This window comes from Trachurus japonicus, chromosome 13, assembly GCF_045865225.1.
Source record: "Trachurus japonicus isolate A0001 chromosome 13, Traja_1.0".
NCBI lineage: Eukaryota > Metazoa > Chordata > Actinopteri > Carangiformes > Carangidae > Trachurus > Trachurus japonicus.
The window spans coordinates 6,890,679-6,908,427 of NC_140919.1; the positions used below are offsets into that span (position 1 = coordinate 6,890,679).

The 17,749-nt window shown below is 42.8% G+C and overlaps 1 protein-coding gene and 1 pseudogene across 1 annotated transcript in view; one reads left to right on the forward strand and one right to left on the reverse strand.

Moving 5' to 3' along the window:
* Window positions 1-17,749, forward strand: part of gdpd4a (glycerophosphodiester phosphodiesterase domain containing 4a) — a 181,627-nt gene that overhangs the window by 83,427 nt on the left and 80,451 nt on the right. The gene's annotated exons all lie outside the window — the stretch shown is intronic.
* LOC146975349 (uncharacterized) lies at window positions 332-4,116 on the reverse strand (annotated as a pseudogene).

Consider the following 17,749-nt stretch of genomic DNA (forward strand, 5'->3'; position numbering starts at 1 on the left):
TTCACAAGACTGGAACAAGATAGAAACAAACATTTTTTTTTGCTGGAAACTAGAGACCCTCATCTTTCCTTTGATGGGTTGAATGTGTATGTAGTAACAGTACATAATATATGGTGGGTCTACGGAAATCAGTCAAAAAGCTGGAAAATGCCTGGCAAGCTGGAGGAAGCTGCTGTGAGAATGGCTGGCAGTCAAAGAGTTAATCAACCTTTTTAATTGCACATCAGGCTACAAAACTACTACTGTTAACACATACTAGACCCCCATCTTCATCTCTCTACACTACATCACTCCAATAATCCAAGTCTAATGTGAGGGCAGGGTAACAAATCTACCAAAATTGTTTGTTCAACTTCAAGAGAAGAAGGTTTTCAAAGTTCTTGGAACATAGCTTTGCCCTCTTGGGTCTAAAAATCATTCCTGCTGTGCTAAAAAGCCTCTCACAGGCAGCTGAGGCAGGTAGTGGCGTGTTTAGCTTAAGAGACAGGTGGCACACAGATGGAAACGTTTTCAGGATGTCCATGGTATCAGTTGGACTGGCCAGGTAGGACTCTAGTTGTTTAGTGTTACTGTCCCGTTGATCCGTCTGCTTGATTGTTGAAAAGAAGTCCTCCTCAGACGACGACAACGACGCACAGTCACCTGACTGCCCTGCAGTACTCTGCTCCTTCAGGTGGGTTTTGATGTAGTTGAGGCCTATGGGGGATACAAAACCAAATGAAGAAACATAATTAGCATAAAAGAGAAGGGGATGGAGAGAGAAAGGAGGGGCCGGGAGCAAGGGAGGGCAAGGAAACGAGGGAGTAAGGGATGGAGGTATGGAGGAGGCAGGGAAGGGTTGTGGGGTTCTAAATGGTAGGTGCAACACTCGGTTAAGATCCACTTTGTTTGAATGTACAAAGAGATGTGAGGGCAGTGAGTTTTAGGGTGTTAAGCATATTAAAAATAACATAATATTAAACAAAAAGAAAGTGATGCAGCACATACCACATTTAAGGATGCCTTCATCCAGTGTGTTCTGAATTTGGGGACAAGAATGGCAGCAGCAATCAGCTCAGGTTCAGCTAGCATCTCTCCGAAGCGACGTTCAAGTCCTGCTAGAAGAGCGTTCACCAAGGGCCCACAGTACTTGGAAGTGGTGTGGAGGTTGTGGAGCTTGGACTTGAGCAGTGTGATGGTGGGTACAAGCCAACCCAGCTGCACGTTGGCCTCTCCCTGAAGAACATTGACTGCCTTTGCAACTGGGCTCATGGTCTTTGCGTATTCCGTGAGGAATGCAATCTCGGCAGGAGTGAACCTGAGAAACACAGACACAGAGACGCACAAAACCATCAATGTCTAGGCAGTCAAACATGTTTGCATGGAACAACAATGCCCACAACACCTAAAACTATCCAAGGCAGGCATATTGTTGTGTTCTTTGTAACAAGTGCATTATGGCATTATGCCTAATTCTGCTCCCTGTTAGGCCACTAGGTGGCACTATAAGTGAGCACTACAAGTTATCACACATTCTTCAGTGCAGGTAGAAGAACAGCAGTGAAGAGAGAATGTATCGCCTGAAAAGATGGTGAATAAAGAAGCTAGCTTCTCACGTTGATTCTCTCCTGCATGTTTACTTACACCAGAAAACCCTACAGTTAGGTGTTTATGCAAAGTAAACTTACATTGGAATCTTCAGCTCGCTGCTGACCGCTGCAATTGCTGCTTCTCCTTGGTCTTTAACGATGCGTATAATCCGCTCAATTGCATAGAAGAGGGAATTCCACCTTGTAACAATAAAAAAGGATACATTATATTTGTATAGTGCTTTACATCTGAAACAGGTTCAAAGGGCTGAACATACACCTCAAAGTGCAAAGTGTACCTGGTTTCACATGGCCTGAGGAGCTGGAGTTTGCAGTGCTCTTCAATGATCTCGGAAGCTGTGGTGGATCTGCTGCTCTTGTTCCAGAGAGCCTGGCACTTTGCAAATGATGAGCGAGAAAGCTTCATGTACACCGGGTTACCATTCGCTGCTTTGACATCAACTGTGGCCACCTGTTAATATCAAAGGACCGTGTTGGAAATAAGTGTTCACACTTACATGTCATCCCTTGGATTACCGTTTTTACTCAATTCATAAACTCAATCACCCACCAGGTTCAAAAGATGACAGGCACACCGATGGTGCTTTGGCAGCTGGTATTCGAGCCCATCATCCTGCTCCAACAAGGGACCGGCTTCAACAGACTCAACCATGTCCTCTTCACCATCCTCTTCTCCTGCTTAATAAAATAATAAAATATTAACTGCATTCATAGGGTGCTTTTCAATACACCCAAACACTGGACAATAGCTATGTCATCATCACAAACCAATGTGTAACGCTCACCTGATTGATCTGCCCCGAGTGGTTCTGCGTTGTTGTTCTCATCTTCAGTGACACCATACACTCGGAAGGCTTTCACAAAATTGGAGCCACTATCTGTCGTCGTACGTACAATCTTGTCTCTGATGTTGAACTCTAGACAGACGGATAAGAGAAAAGTCAGGTAGATACAGTATTGATCTTACTGGAAATTCGAGTTCGCAGTAGCCAGGGAAAATGCACAGACACATACACAGGAATGCACACATTAGAAGTTAAGGAACAAGATAATCAAAGTTAAAAGTAATAACAAAACCTATACATTTTAACTGGATTGGACTTAAGTAAAATACTACTAAACCTACCAATAGCCTACATACCTGTATGTATTTCAGTCAGAGCATCTGCGAGTGCAGTAAAGTTGTGTGGGCCTTTCAGTTGCTTGCACGCTAGTGCAGCAGAGCACCTCTGCAGACTTGTGGGTTGTAGCCAGTGTGCTGTGACACCGATGAAGCCCTTTCTATGTGCTGTCCAGCAATCTGTAGTGGTTCCGATGAACTCGACATCACGCATCGCAGCCTTGAGATTTTTTTTCATCTCCTGTGTTGCTTTGTCAATCTTGCTTTTCATCGTATTACGAGCCATGACCTTTGCATTTGGTTGCAGGTGATGCACTAGACGTTGGAAAGCCTCCTCCTCAACAACTCTTAGAGGGTGCAGGCCCTGAACTACAAAGTCAACAATATAATTGTCCACACTTTTCTGTGACACGTGCCTGCCTTCCCAAAGTTTCACCTGCTTGGGTGCTTGGTCCTTAGGTTCCTCGTCGTTCTTCCTTTTCAGGGTTGTGAGCTTTGTATACCTCTCCAGGTGTCTCTCATGTTTTCTCTAGAGGGACAAATGTAGGAGACCCACAATTAGGTCAAGTGATACAAACATATGTGAGTCATTGCCTTCAACCTTCCAATGTTAGCCTTACGTCATAACGTTACAGCTGAATAGAGTAAAAAAAAAAAAGAAAAAGCGCGATTTGGGCAGTTTAACTGGTTAGGCAAGGCAATTTTATTTGTATAGCCTGTTTTTACAAACAGTTTGTCTCAAAGGGCTTTACATGGCATCATAACAACATCCTCTGTCCTTAGACCCTCACATCCACTGAGGAAAAACTCTATGGAAAACCCTTTTAACAGGGAAAAATTGGAGAAACCTGTGGGTGAGCAACAGAGGAGGGCTCTGTGTCCGTGTGTCCGTGTGTGTCTGTGTTTCCGTGTGGTTGTGTGTGCCCGTATGTTGATTGTGTGCTGATTGCTGTTTATTGGTATCCCTGGTCATTGCAAAAATAAACAGTAGCCTGTTGCAAATATGCGCCTGGTTCTTATAAATGCCTGGGCTCGAGTTAATTTAGCATATTAAAATGGTTATATAGGGTAGTCTGATAAAGGTAGCTAGCTAGTTAACTTAGCCTCGACCCAGCCTAACCAGCCCACTTTAGCGCAACATTACTAGCTAACGTAACGTTAACTTAACTAACACATTAGCTAACGTTAGCCTTAATGACTTACCTGTATGTGTTTCCTGAGGTTTGACGGTGAGTTCTTGAATGCCAACACTTCATGGACTTTAGGTTTGCATAAGACGCAGCACATTCGCCAAGAATTATTCTTAGACCCCACAAACTCAAACAGTTCTTTTAAATAAGGCCATGGGTGCTGCTCCTCGATTGGCTGCTCCGCATTCTCTTCTTCACGTTCCTCTCCATTGTCCATTTTGAACCGTTGCTGGCTGCAGCAGGTGGTGCGACGAGGTCTGATTAACTGGCGGTCAGACAGCCGTGTCTCTGTCGTGCCTCTCTCAAGATTTTAGCGGGAGCCTGCAGGAGCCCGCTCGTCTTTGCCTGTAGCAAACACAGGCTACAGGCTGCACGTGACGTGACGTGCATACGTCACGGCGCCCAAAAAAAATAAAGTTTTTTTTTTTTTTTTTTTTAAAGTAACGTGCCTTTTTGGGAAATGTAAGGAGTAGAAAGTACCGATATTTGTGTTAAAAATTTACTGAGTAAAAGTAAAAAGTTGTAAGAAAAATAAATACTTCTAAAAGTACAAATACCTGAAAATTATACTTAAGTACAGTAACGAAGTACTTGTACTTCGTTACTTGCCATCACTGCTGCTCATGAAGTTGTGGGTTCAATTCCTTCCATGGACATGTTTCTTGTATGCCATTCCGCATGTCTTTGTCAATTTATTCTGCTAATTCAGCATGGTTCAGCATTGGGTTTCAGCATTCACACGCATGTTCCGTTAGGAAATGCTGTTTCTAGTTATTAGTGTGAATGCTGGAAGCATTCACACTATTGTTATTCGGTTTGGCCATTTTCTGCCTTTCTTCGTCATGTAACTAGTCCTTCATACTTTGTGCTATTTCAACAATTCAAATATCAAAATGTTCAGCCTTTTCGGGACAGGTGTGCTATGTCTTTTCTCTTTTCAACTATTCATACTTTTTGCAATATTCAACTATTTCTGATTTTTTTTTTCCCCATAGAGAATGCATTGGAACAGTCTTGAAACTCTTCAAATCTTCTTACTTCTTTCAGCCTTTAAAGCGTCCACATACTTTCAGCTAGAGACTTCATTCAAATTCTGAGCTGTAGACAAACTTTTTAAGTATTCCTCTATGACTCAGCTTATTGATATCTTCAACAGTTTCTGATATTTGGCCGCTTTAAAATCATTAAGTTTTTTGACAAAATCCAGCTTTATAATGGGTGTGTGTTGCGTCTAACGAGCAGGGCTTAGAGTGAGTGACATCATCGCTAGAGTGAGAGGGATCGAAAAAACATTCAGGATTTTTTCTGGATAAATTGCCAGCACGGCCACAAATTAAACTCTAGACACATGATTTCCTCACCGGTTTGTAGCCACACTTGTCGTGTCTCATTTGATGTGCTCAAAACAGCAGACAGACTTACAGAATTGTCTCAGTGAGCCTAATTCTGCAGCTAGACCCGCTCCAGTGGCTCATCCACTTCAATAGAAAAGTAGGAGCTGATTTTTTTAGAAAAACAGAAATGCCCCCCTTTTCTACCGTGCGACCCTGAGAAAAGTATTTGTCCTACAAACATTTAATGCACATCAATGTGCTCAGGAAGGTCTCCTTGCCCAGATAGTCTCTACCACATTCTGATAAGAGGTACGGTTCTCTGTTTTTTGGCTGTCATTAGGAGAGCTGCGCCGAGCTCAAAACTGACTGTTCTGCTCCTGCTCTGTTGTGCAGGTGGCCATCAAGACACACACACACACACACACACACACACACACACACACACACACACACACACACACACACACAGTTAACCTACCCACAGTGCCACCCAGTAAAAGGTAAGCAGTTAGTCACCATGGTGCAGGCTGCCACACAGGTGTATTCAATCAGATCATTAGCACATGGAGGGGTTTTGTGGTGATCAACAATTGTACTTGTATTGTGCTGGCTATGTGCTGGTCCATAGAGTCAGAGGAGGTTGGTCCTCCTCTATTTTTTAGAGGCCAGATGAACATCAACATATTTTTTAGAAAGAGTAACTGGTTGAATTAAACCATTACCACATCATTTCATGTCTCCACTAAGTTCACTTTCCTCCTCCTCCTCTTTTTCTCCCTCCTTCCTCCCTCCTCCTCTCCCTCCTCTTCTTCTCCATCCTTCTGCCTTCTTTCTCTCCCTCTTCCTCCTCCTCTTCTTCTCCCTCCTTCTGCCTTCTTTCTCTCCCTCTCCCTCCTCTCTCCTCCTCCTCCTCCTCTTCTTCTCCCTCCTCCTCTCCCTCTCCCTCTTCCTCCTCCTCTCCCTCCTCCTCTTCTTCACCCTCCTTCCTCCCTCTTCCTCCTCCTCCTCTTCTCCCCCTTCCTCCCTCGTTCTCCTCCTCTCCCTCCTCCTCCTTTTCTTCTCCCTCCTTCCGCCTTCTTTCTCTCCCTCTTCCTCCTCTTCTTCTCCTTCCTTCCTCCCTCCTCCTCCTCTCCCTCCTCTTCTTCTCCTTCCTTCCTCCCTCCTCCTCTTCTCCCTCCTCCCCCTCTTCTTCTCCCTCCTCCTCTCTCTCTGCCATTCAGCCCAATGCAATTTATTTCACAGCACAGTAGCAGGAGCTCAACTTTTTAATTCACTGGAATGGGCATTATACTTTGTTTGATTTCATCAAAAAATAGTCACAAGTCACAAAAAAGGTCCTCTACTTACTTGTTGTGGCTCATTTCTTTTTTTTTTTTAAGAATCATTGAAAAATCTCACATTCATCAAAGTCTCAACCTCCCTTCTCCACAGCTCTGTCTGTAGTCCAATGGGTAAGGTGGCTGCTTGCCAACCTCAAGGTCACTGGTTCAAATCCACTCTTGTTATGTTATGTTGAATTCTGCTCCCCTCCCCCACCTTCAATTGGTTACAGGTGTTCGTTAAGCGCCACAGTTTGCAGCACATCATCACAATCAATGACAACATGTTTAGGTGTGTGCTCTCTGTGGTGAAATGGCAGAGTAGAGGTTTATTGATCATGAGGCCATGGGTTCGATTCCTGCCTCATTCATGAGGTACTTTCTGACAGAGACTTCATTCAAATTCTCATCTGTAGACCAACTTCTAATGGCTCATTTATACTCTTTTCTTTCTTTCTTTTAAGCATCATTGAAAAATCTCACATTCATCAAAGTCTCAACCTCTCTTCAGAAGTCAGTGACCTCTTATACATGGATTTCTTTTACTCTTCTCTCATTGAATCTAACTATGGTGAAGTGGTTAGGTCAGTGGGCTGATGTACTGAAGGTTGTGGGTTCAATTCCCTCCTTGGACATGTTTCTTGTATGCCATTCCGCATGTCTTTGTCAATTTATTCTGCTAATTCAGCATGGTTCAGCAATGGCTTTCAGCATTCACACCATTTCCATTTTTGGAAATGCTTTTTCTAGTTCTCCTTCATCTTCCGGACACTTTTCGATTCGCTACTAGTCAACTCTTCGAGTTGCAGGACATATTATATATCAAAACGTGTGTCTTGATCGGGATCGCTGTGCTATTACTTTTCTCAACAGTGTACGAATTTTTCGCGACGTATGTCGCGAAAAACTGCGCAAAATTTTTGCATGTAAGTCAATGGGACGGGCGGAAAAAAAAGAGTGAAAAAGACCAATCATTGGAGTTTAACAAACGTCTACTGCTCAGGCATACTTTCACCTAGAGACTTCATTTAAACTTTAAACAGTAGACACAAGTCTTGTGTATTGTCGTATTACTCCACGTTTTGATAGGTCATATAGTTTTTGATCAATCCCTGATCAATGACCATGATCATTTTTGGAGAAATTATGAGTTTATAATGGGTGTGTATTGCATGGAATGTTCGTGTCAGAGTGCGTGACATCATCGGTTAGAGTGGGAGAGAGTGAAGAAACATTCTGTATTTTTTCTGGATAAACTGTCAGCACGGCCACAATTTACACTCTACAGACATAATTTTTTCAGAATTTGTAAGACAAACTTGTTATCTCTCATGTCATGTGCTCAAAATATCAGAGAGACTTACAGAATTGACAGAATCAGCCTCTGAGTGCGGCCACGTCTGTCTCTGCTCCTCATTGAGTCCAATACAAATATTTTCTGAGAGGAGCAGAACGGCCTGATGTTTTAAAACTGCCAGCGTCGCCAAAATATTTACTGTAGAAACACCAAATCGTACCGAAATTTTCATTAAGTCCTTAGAGCAACGTTGATCTGTGTTTTGTTCTGATAGGAGTTACCGTTTTGTCATGCTAAGCCTAAATGTAAGACCGGTTTAGAGGCAGAAAATGGCTCTTTTTCTCCACGTTTCTGTCTGTCTCAGCCTGCGGGGGCCCCTATCGCCGTGGTAACCTCTTTGATCCTCAGGCCAGAGCTCGTTAACTTCATAAACAATCCACCTGGCGCTCGTTTAAATGTTTATAAACACAGACACAGCTAAATCAGACTGACACAGGATGCAGCTACTAACTAACTATGTGTCAAGTCAGTCACACACACACACACAGACTCTAGAGCCAGCTTCATGTGATTACAGTCACACACACACACACACACACACACACACACACACACACACACACACACCTTCATGTGATTAAAACACAGTTAACGTGCAACAGAATTTAAACTTAAACCATGATTTAATCTGGTTTTAAAGTTAAACCTTGTTGGTGTCACACACACACACAAACACACACACACACCTATACGGGTTTATGTGGTTTATGAGGACACTTTGCCCCAAACACGTCTGGTGGTGGTTTAGAGGGACACCCCTTTCCACTTGCTCTACAGAGGTGTGGAGGACATCCAAAAATCCAATTTGAGCCCCACAACACAGATCTCACTTCAGAGTTTGAATACACACAACAGAACTCCCAATATAACAACCTGACAAAATCCATAATAACGAGGACAAAAGTTAATGAGCTTCTTAAGCCACGCCCATGACACAAAACATTATTATGAGGTCTAAGGTGATTTTTGAGGACAGTGCCTATACACACACACAAAATTGTCACTAACGTGTATTAAGGGGTCAAACATGAATAAACGGGACAAAACTATACACAAAAACTGAAGTGAAGGCACCGTGTAAGGACGTTACTGACAGTGTTGGGAGTAACACGTTACAAAAGTAACGCAATTACAGTAATGTATTACTATTTGCTGTAACGCAGTAATATAACGCATTACAAATAAAGTTTCGGTAATATTTTACCCGTTACAATCTAAGTAACGCGCGTTACAATGCATTTTCATAAAAACGTGTGAAAGTCTGATTTGCTCCTTTGTATTAATTCATTGGATTAAATTTCATTCTGCGTTTGCGGTCATGCAGCTCTCTGCTCTCCTTCTCTCTCTCCATGAAGGACATAATTACAGCGCGTAAAACTGTCATTTCAATCCTGCGGTTTGCATGTGCTGTTATTTAGGCAGTTACTCTTAGTAGATTATCTGCAAAACGTAGTTTTAGTAGCTGCAGAGGCCTACACATTATGCTACATCACCCTCCACTGAATGTATTATCAGCTGCAATGAACTAAACTTTACAGGAGTGTTTTTCAACCTTGGGGTCGGGACCCCATGTGGGGTCGCCTGGAATTCAAATGGGGTCGCCTGAAATGTCCAGTAATTGATAAAAATATTTTTTTTAACTAATTATTATTCTTTTTAAAATTATGATTAAAACACCACACGCAATCCTAAACAACAGATTCTATACTTTCACTTTCTCGAATTTAAATCGAGTTGCCGCATATAGAAATATCTGAGCTGGTCATAGTGCAAAATACGGGGGGGTTTGGGGGGGTCGGACCCCCCCGATTAACCCCTTGAGACCCCCTGAAAGACTCAAAAGCAAAATCTGAGGGGGGTCTCAATCTTGTCAAAAAATAAATAATATAATAATTTTATTGTGGTCAATTAAATGTGTTTAAGATCACCATGTCCAGTATTCATAATTCAAAACATTTATTCGTTTAACATTAAGCTGAACCGTGTCACCTGCGCATTATGCAAATTAGCCATGTGCGCCAGCCCAGCGCAAGAGTCGAGCCCACTCGCTATCAGAACAGAGGATCCCGTTCCTCTCCACCCTCTGCCGAAGAAAGTGAAGTTGAGGCCGAGTGCTCTGAAGACGTAGCCGCAGCCCCTGCTGCTAGCACTGGTGATTGGCCGCTTTTCTTTTTCTTTTTTTTTTTTTACACCTAAGCAGGTGGGGTAATGGAAATACCGCAACCCTTGGCTTGACATTAAGGCAGTACCCTAACTGGTAACGCTTCCTTTTACAGTACGGTAATTACCAGGCAATTACCAGGTAATAAGATGTATTTACTAGGTAATAACAGGTAATTAAATGCAATTACATTGTAATTACCAAGTACTTACTAGATAATTACAAGGTAATTACCCAGTATTTACAGATATTTTTCCTGACTACTACCAGGTATTTACCCAATAATTTCCTGGTAGATACACAGTAATTGTATATTGTAGATTTTAAACCCGGTAGTTAAAAAATATTTACCTGATATTTATCTGGTAAATACCAACAACCCAGATAGCACACGTACGTCTGGCCGACGTCGGCCTGAGGTTGGACGTCGGCCCTATAATTTATAACATCTGTCAAGCATCGGCCCATGGGCGAATATCTTCAAATTTGATACTCATTTGTGCCAGCTCATCAAACGTCTCTGGTGCGTCGGCTTTAAGTCGGCCGCAGACCTGCCCACAGACGGCGGGACCTCCTGTCAGTTTGGTCCAGACACGTCGACGGAGTGCGTTTCAGGTAAGTTACTTGGGATATATTGCCAAAAAAAAGAGAAAAGTTAGGCCTATTTCGTTTATTTTGTAAAAGTTAAAGGTTTCCGGTGAGTGGCGAGGTACAACGCGGTCGAAATAACAGGCTACCAGCACAGGTGCCAGCTTATTTATAACTGTATTTGGCGTTAACGTTAGTTTAACTTAACGTTAGTTATCCTAACATAACGGTTACAGCCGACACCAATAAAATGTTAAGTCCTATTTTTTTCCCTCTATTGGACGTTATCTGGCTGGAAAAAGGTAGAAGTGACGGGACCGGTAAGCCGTTGTCAAAGCAAAAAAAAAAAAAAAAATGCTCCAGAACTAGAGGGGGGGCTGGCCGGCCTGCTGCCCGGGCACAAGGCGCTGGTGTGCGGATGAGTGAAGGAGGGAGACTCGGTCTCTGGAGCTCACCATGGTTACATAGATAGCAGACGCATTTTTGTCCTCGCGCTTATGACAGCTGACTTGAGAATGATATTAGGCTACTCTGGTTAACTGTTGAGACAATTGAAATTGGTAAAAACAAATGTGTATGCTTATCAAAATTACAGAAAGAAGTGGCAGGCAGGAAGTGAAGTTTTACACGATGGCAGAGGGAAAGGGCTTGAGAGTGTGATTGTTGCTGAGATTTAATCAGGTTGATTTGTCAGTGATTTATGACAAGACCGGACACTGCACAGAGCAGCAACCACGAAGACTTGTCATCTCACTGGTCATTGTTTACTCCTAATTCTTTACCAATTCTTTCCTTTTTACTTCGCAGAGCAGTGAGCGAGTGAGCAAGCACCTGATAAACAGCGGATGCGCACCAGATGATTGACCGGGGCAAAAACTGAAACGAGAGGCATACAGAGAGGAAAACACAGCATATCAGCTACAATATAAGGTAGGTAGCCTATGTCCAAAAGGCTTTGTCCTGTCGTCACGACGTGAGTGAGGGAGGATGGTGGTTCAAGTTTAGTGATGAGGAAACTGTCACTAGGTGCGTTTCCATTACCCCTTGAAATGCGCAAAACCTAAATATCGAAATTAAAAACTGGTAATGGAAACACCTACATTTCGAAAAAACTCTCAAATATCGCAAAAAAGTTTTTAGTTTTTGAGACGAATCGATACAAACTTGTATCGCAAAAGTGTAATGGAAACACTTTTTCTACACATCACCGGCGTCAGCGGAGTTGTGTGTGTCCACGCTGTTTTATGTAACTTGAGGGGACAAATGAACCACATGTTTATTGTCATGCATTGCTGACGTGGGCATCGTTTCTCAATAAATTAGAAAAACCTTTTCTATCGTTCCCCTTTTCCGTGCATGGTTGAAGGAGACTGGCTCGCATCCACGCTCCCACTCCCTCCTGCGCCGACATGTCACCTTAAGTCACATAAACCAGTACGGGTGTGTGGACACAACCACCTTGATGTGGTCACACGGGCTTTGCCTTTCAGTAATCAAGCGCTGTTTTTGTCTTTGTTAAAAACAGTAACAGCAACAGCTGTCTGCAGCTGAGATGGCGTAGCCACGAGTGTGCCAGTGCCACCCACAGAGGAAGCTGGCATACCCAAAAATGTGATGCATTTTTTGTTTTTGTTATAGTCTATAGCTTCTAACATGTTATCGATCAGTCAATACATTTGTAAAAATCGCCGTCAGGTGATGCGTTGCGACACCTGCACCGGCTCGCGGAGAAACTGGACTAATGGAATGATTAACGAGTTAAAGGCCAAACCACGCCGTCTTGCCCTTTAAATTGAGAGCTGCGCAGTGCGCACAGGAAAGCAGCGATATCGTTGTCCTCTGCTGCTTTGCGATATAAAACCATCAGGCCAAGCTGTTACATAATCATATGTGATGAATGATGAGCCCAGTAGTTGTGTTCAGATGGTTAAATAGCTTTGTTGATCATGCGATCAAAGTAATTTAAGCGCCGTTACGCACGCCGCATCTCTCTCGTCCAGTGCGCTCCTCTCCTCCTCTCCTCCTCCTCTCCTCTCCTCTCCTCCCTCTCCAGTACCTGGCTGCTCAGCTCTGGGACCGGGGCTGAGAGACGTCACCGCTTTCATTCCGTAGTGATCCCTCTGGTCAGCGCGTTTAGATCCGAGTGTGGCCTGAGTGTCCCACACCTGAGCTCTGTGCCATAGCGCGCAGCTCCAGCTCAATGAATGACAGCACTCCCAGTTACCTGCAGCTGCTGCTCAACACTGATCAGAGCAGCTCACCCTTTGCTGAGGTTTTCTTATGCTGCAGCTCCACAATATGTTTATTTGTCCCTCTCTCTATTAATGCGTCGGATCAAATTTTTATTCTGCGTTTGTATCCATCCAGCTCTCTGTCCACACTCTCCATGGCGGAAACGGTTACGCGCAAAACCCTCATTTAAATACTGCGGTTTGCGCTGTTGTCATTTAGCATATTACTCATAGTAGATCATTGTGCTTGCCTAATCAGACACGCAAAAGTGTGTTTTTTGAATGACTTTGTTATTGATTTATTTGAGCACGTCATATCCATAAAACCTGTCCCTCTTCAGTCATTTCTAATCGTTAACACACACACACACACACACTTTGTACGTGTAGACACTCCGTGACTCTGCTGTTCTGGCCCTGACATCTCTTCCTCATCTTTCTCCTCTTTTTCTTCCTCACCGCAGTTCTCAGCCTCTGCAGATGAAATGAGGAGGGGGGAGCCTAATGCCATTTGATTCGTCAGGGGCCAGCGGAGCCTTCGAGGAGTGAGATGCTGATGAAGAGGACTCACAAGTTATAATCTATTGATGACGGTTTTATTGATTGAATTTATGCTGTTTTGTAGCCTAACCTGAGTGAAGCATGAATAAAGTTTTTTTAAACTTGACTTTTGCCTCTTAATTGTACATGCAGCACACAGGGATTATAATTTATTTATTTATTACGTAGGATTGTAGAATATTGTAGGCTACCTAGTTCAAAAGGCCCGACCTAAATGAATAAAGGTCGTATGAATTATTTATAGGCTAAATATATGGAGCGCCTGGCGCTCCCGCTCCTGCTTTTATTGATCGCCGAGACGTCGGCCGGTGGTCGAGCTCGATCAAAGGCCGACGTCTCGGCGATATCTTGCCAATTAGCAAACGCTCTCCATGCGACGTCTTGGCGACGGAACTTGATGCGTCGGGAATACGTCGGCACGACGTATGTGTGCTATCTGGGAAGTTACCTGGTATTTACCCAATAATTACCAGGTAGATATCCTGCAATTGCATATTGTAGACTATAAACCCACTGAATGTGTCTATACGTGACTTTGTTAGGGTGATAATAACTTAGATATTTACCTGGTAATTACCAGGTATTTACTCAAAATGATCGCTACCTTACCTGGTAACTACCACTTATTTACGTTGTAGTTACCTGATATTTACCTGGTAAATATCAACTAGTTACCTAGTATTTACTAGAAATATACGGAAAACTACCAGGTATTTATCCAGGAATTATAGATTATGTATTACCAGTCAACCTGTGTAGTGACAGTGAGGGTATAACTTGCAACTATTTACCAAGTAATTACTTTCTAATTACCCAGTAGTTACAATTTACATTATCAGGTAAAACCTTATGAATTACCCTGTAAGGAAGGTGGAACTGTACTGTAAAAGGAAGCGTGGTTTGTTTCAATGATATTACCATGTACTTTCCTGGTAACTGTAGGTTATAATCCTCTGCCCCCCATCAGGGTGTGTAATTTTGAACATGGTACCTGGTAAAAAACTCCCATATCTACCTGATAATTAACAGGTAAATATCAGAGTTTTACAGAGTAGTTACCATGTAAGAAAAGTGGAATTGTACTGTAAAAGGAAGCGTGGTTTGTTTCAATGATATTACCATGTACTTTCCTGGTAACTGTAGATCAGGGGTATTCAATTAAAATTCATTGAGGTCCAGTTACTAAACTTTAATCGAAGTGAAAGGTCCGAACCTTATAAAGTCCAAATGGTGTCTTATAGCCTACCCCTATGTCAATTAAATAAAATCAACGAAGTGCATTTTCATATCTATTGTCAATTTTCAACGCAGGAAACATTTAACATAGTGCACTTGTATAGTAAACAACTAGCTTTTTTTTTTTCTTTTTCTTTTTTTTTACCATGAATAAAAGTAGCCCCAAGGCAAATTAATTTAAGGCCTGTATTTCAATTAAAGGGAACAAGACAGAATTTTTTTTGAGGCCAAGGTGTCAAAAGCATCTTGATACTGCACTGTCATTGCATTGTCCCCCTCCATTAAATATGGAAGGAGGCTGAAAATCAGTAGTCCTGAAATGGGTGTTTTCTCTTCTATAACACACATTCTACCTCTCGGAGGCGACGTCTTTCTACATACGGTCTTCCTGCTCCTTTCAAACGGGGCAGAGCTCCGCGTGAAAAAGTTAGGAGAGATACAGACCGAGGGAGAACCGGGGTCTGACACAACACCGGCGGAGAAGCAGGAAACAAGCACGTTGCACCGAATACGCACCGCTACGGCGTCGCTCTCGGTCGTGAGCGCACATGAAAGTAATGGGTTTGTGCGCGCAAGAGACCCATCTGAACGGCACACACGCACACACACACCTGCTTTGACCAAGGCGGCGGCGGCGGCTACAAACGCCCAGCAGCTCGCCTTTGACTTCAGCATCAACTTTTTTTAAATTTTGGAGCAAGGCTGCACTCCGTCTCCTTTCTCTTTCCCTCTCGGATGCACTGGCCGTGCAGGGTAAACAAACGATCTGATTGGCTCAATTGAGTGAAGCTGCCGTATTGACCTATAGCTGAGCCCGCTGTCCCGTCAGAAAAAAATGCTCCAGGAAAATGTTAACTTAGTATTAGAGATTGGTCTCGGGTCCGGATCGAACCATCACTCGGTCCGGGTCCGGACCGAGGTCCGCCATTTGGTGATGCCTGCTGTAGATTATAATCCTGTGTAGTTTTGAACATGGTACCTGGCAAAAACTCCCATATCTACCTGATAATTATCAGGTAAATATCAGGGTGATATCGGAGTTTTACAGAGTAGTTACCATGTAAGAAAGGTGGAATTGTACTGTAAAAGGAAGCATGGTTTGGTTCAATGATATTACCATGTACTTTCCTGGTAACTGTAGATTATAATCCTGTGTAGTTTTGAACATGGTACCTGGCAAAAACTCCCATATCTACCTGATAATTATCAGGTAAATATCAGAGTTTTACAGAGTAGTTACCATGTAAGAAAGGTGGAATTGTACTGTAAAAGGAAGCATGGTTTGTTTCAATGATATTACCATGTACTTTCCTGGTAACTGTAGATTATAATCCTCTACCACCCATCAGGGTGTTTTGAACATGGTACCTGGCAAAAACTCCCATATCTACCTGATAATTATCAGGTAAATATCAGGGTGATATCTGAGTTTTACAGAGTAGTTACCATGTAAGAAAGGTGGAATTGTACTGTAAAAGGAAGCGTGGTTTGTTTCAATGATATTACCATGTACTTTCCTTTACATAAAGATACAATGCATTTTGTTACACTCTGTGACAAATACGCAAAAACATGTGAACTGTCAAAGAGACTAACTTTAATCCTCTTAATCTGCAAAACAGTGAACTTGAAAAGAGTAACTTCAATACTCTTAAAGGTATACGCAAACATTTTTGTGTGTGTCTTGTCTCACTCCCGAGTCCATGACAGGCAGATAGACACCATCCTTTCAACTGTGCGTGCAGTAACAAGGGAGATACGGGCAGAGCTGGCGCACCGCTAATTAGCTTAGCTCAAACACTGGAAGTGTATGGGTAGTGTTAGCCTGCCTCCACCTAAAGTCATCAGAGAAACTCTTCAGCAACTCTAAACGGAAACCGGCGGGCCGATCTTCGTCTCAGAGCTGACAAAACTCTCTGGTAAGACATCTTGAGCGGTCAAATGCCGTTAACAAGACGAGATCGGTCAAAACGGAGGGTTCAAGCAGAGACGGTTATTTTGGTTCGAGCGAGCTACATCGAGGGTAGGTTAGCTTCCTATTTCAAAACAAAAGCACAAATTATATCGTCATGGTTTTCTGTATGTAAAGAGCAACCGGTGATTGGTTGGTCACACCGCAGTTTGAGTAGCGCCAAATTTGTCCTAACAAAATTGTAAACCACATCTGATATTTTGACAAATTAACGACACACTGCTGATCTAAACGTCTCCTTTCTCACCTAAAAATGTTTGAAATGTCGATAAAGTGATATATTTACAGAGTTTAGAGCTAAAATGAAATCAGCTTCTGACTGCTGATTTCGGCTCAGGTAGGAGGCAGGCTAACACTACCCATACACTTACAGCGTTTAAGCAAAGCTAATTACGGACGATAGGGGCTCTGCCTTGTTACTGCACGCAAAGTCAAAAGGATGGTGTCTATCTGCTGGTCATGGACTCGGGAGTGAGGCAAGACACGGGGAAAAAATGCTGGCCTATCCCTTTAAGTGCTAAACATACAGTAACATGCATATTAAAAAAGAAAATGAAAAGAAAAACACAAAGTGCAGAGCTTGTTGCCTTCTTCACATGTCCAGTCTACACATTTTGGCAAATTACATCAGTAAAAACTAGAACCTATCCACACCCCACCCCACCCAACAGAGATGGGTGCTCCAAGGCTATCCCAGTGATGCTTCTCCCTAGCATGAGGACATACAGGTATTCTGTGCTACTGCTTGTGGTCGGCAGGTACTGCACCATGTTTGTTCCAGGCTGAAGAATAAAGAAAAAAAAAAACAAGATTCAAAAATTAGTTTGTACAACAGGTTAGGTTCATCTCTACAGGTAATGCTGTATCAGACACTGTATCTGGAGTCTTAGCCCATAGCACATTTCTTTAGGCACATGTAACAGCCATCTCAGGTAGATATAAAATCTGTACACTGGGTACAGTAGCCCATACTGTATGTGCACAGCCAACAAACACCTCTGCATTTAACCCTTCAAATACCCATCCTGTTGATGCCCATGTGGTAGAAACAAATCATGAACTAGCCTATATATTTTTTTTCTATAATGTTT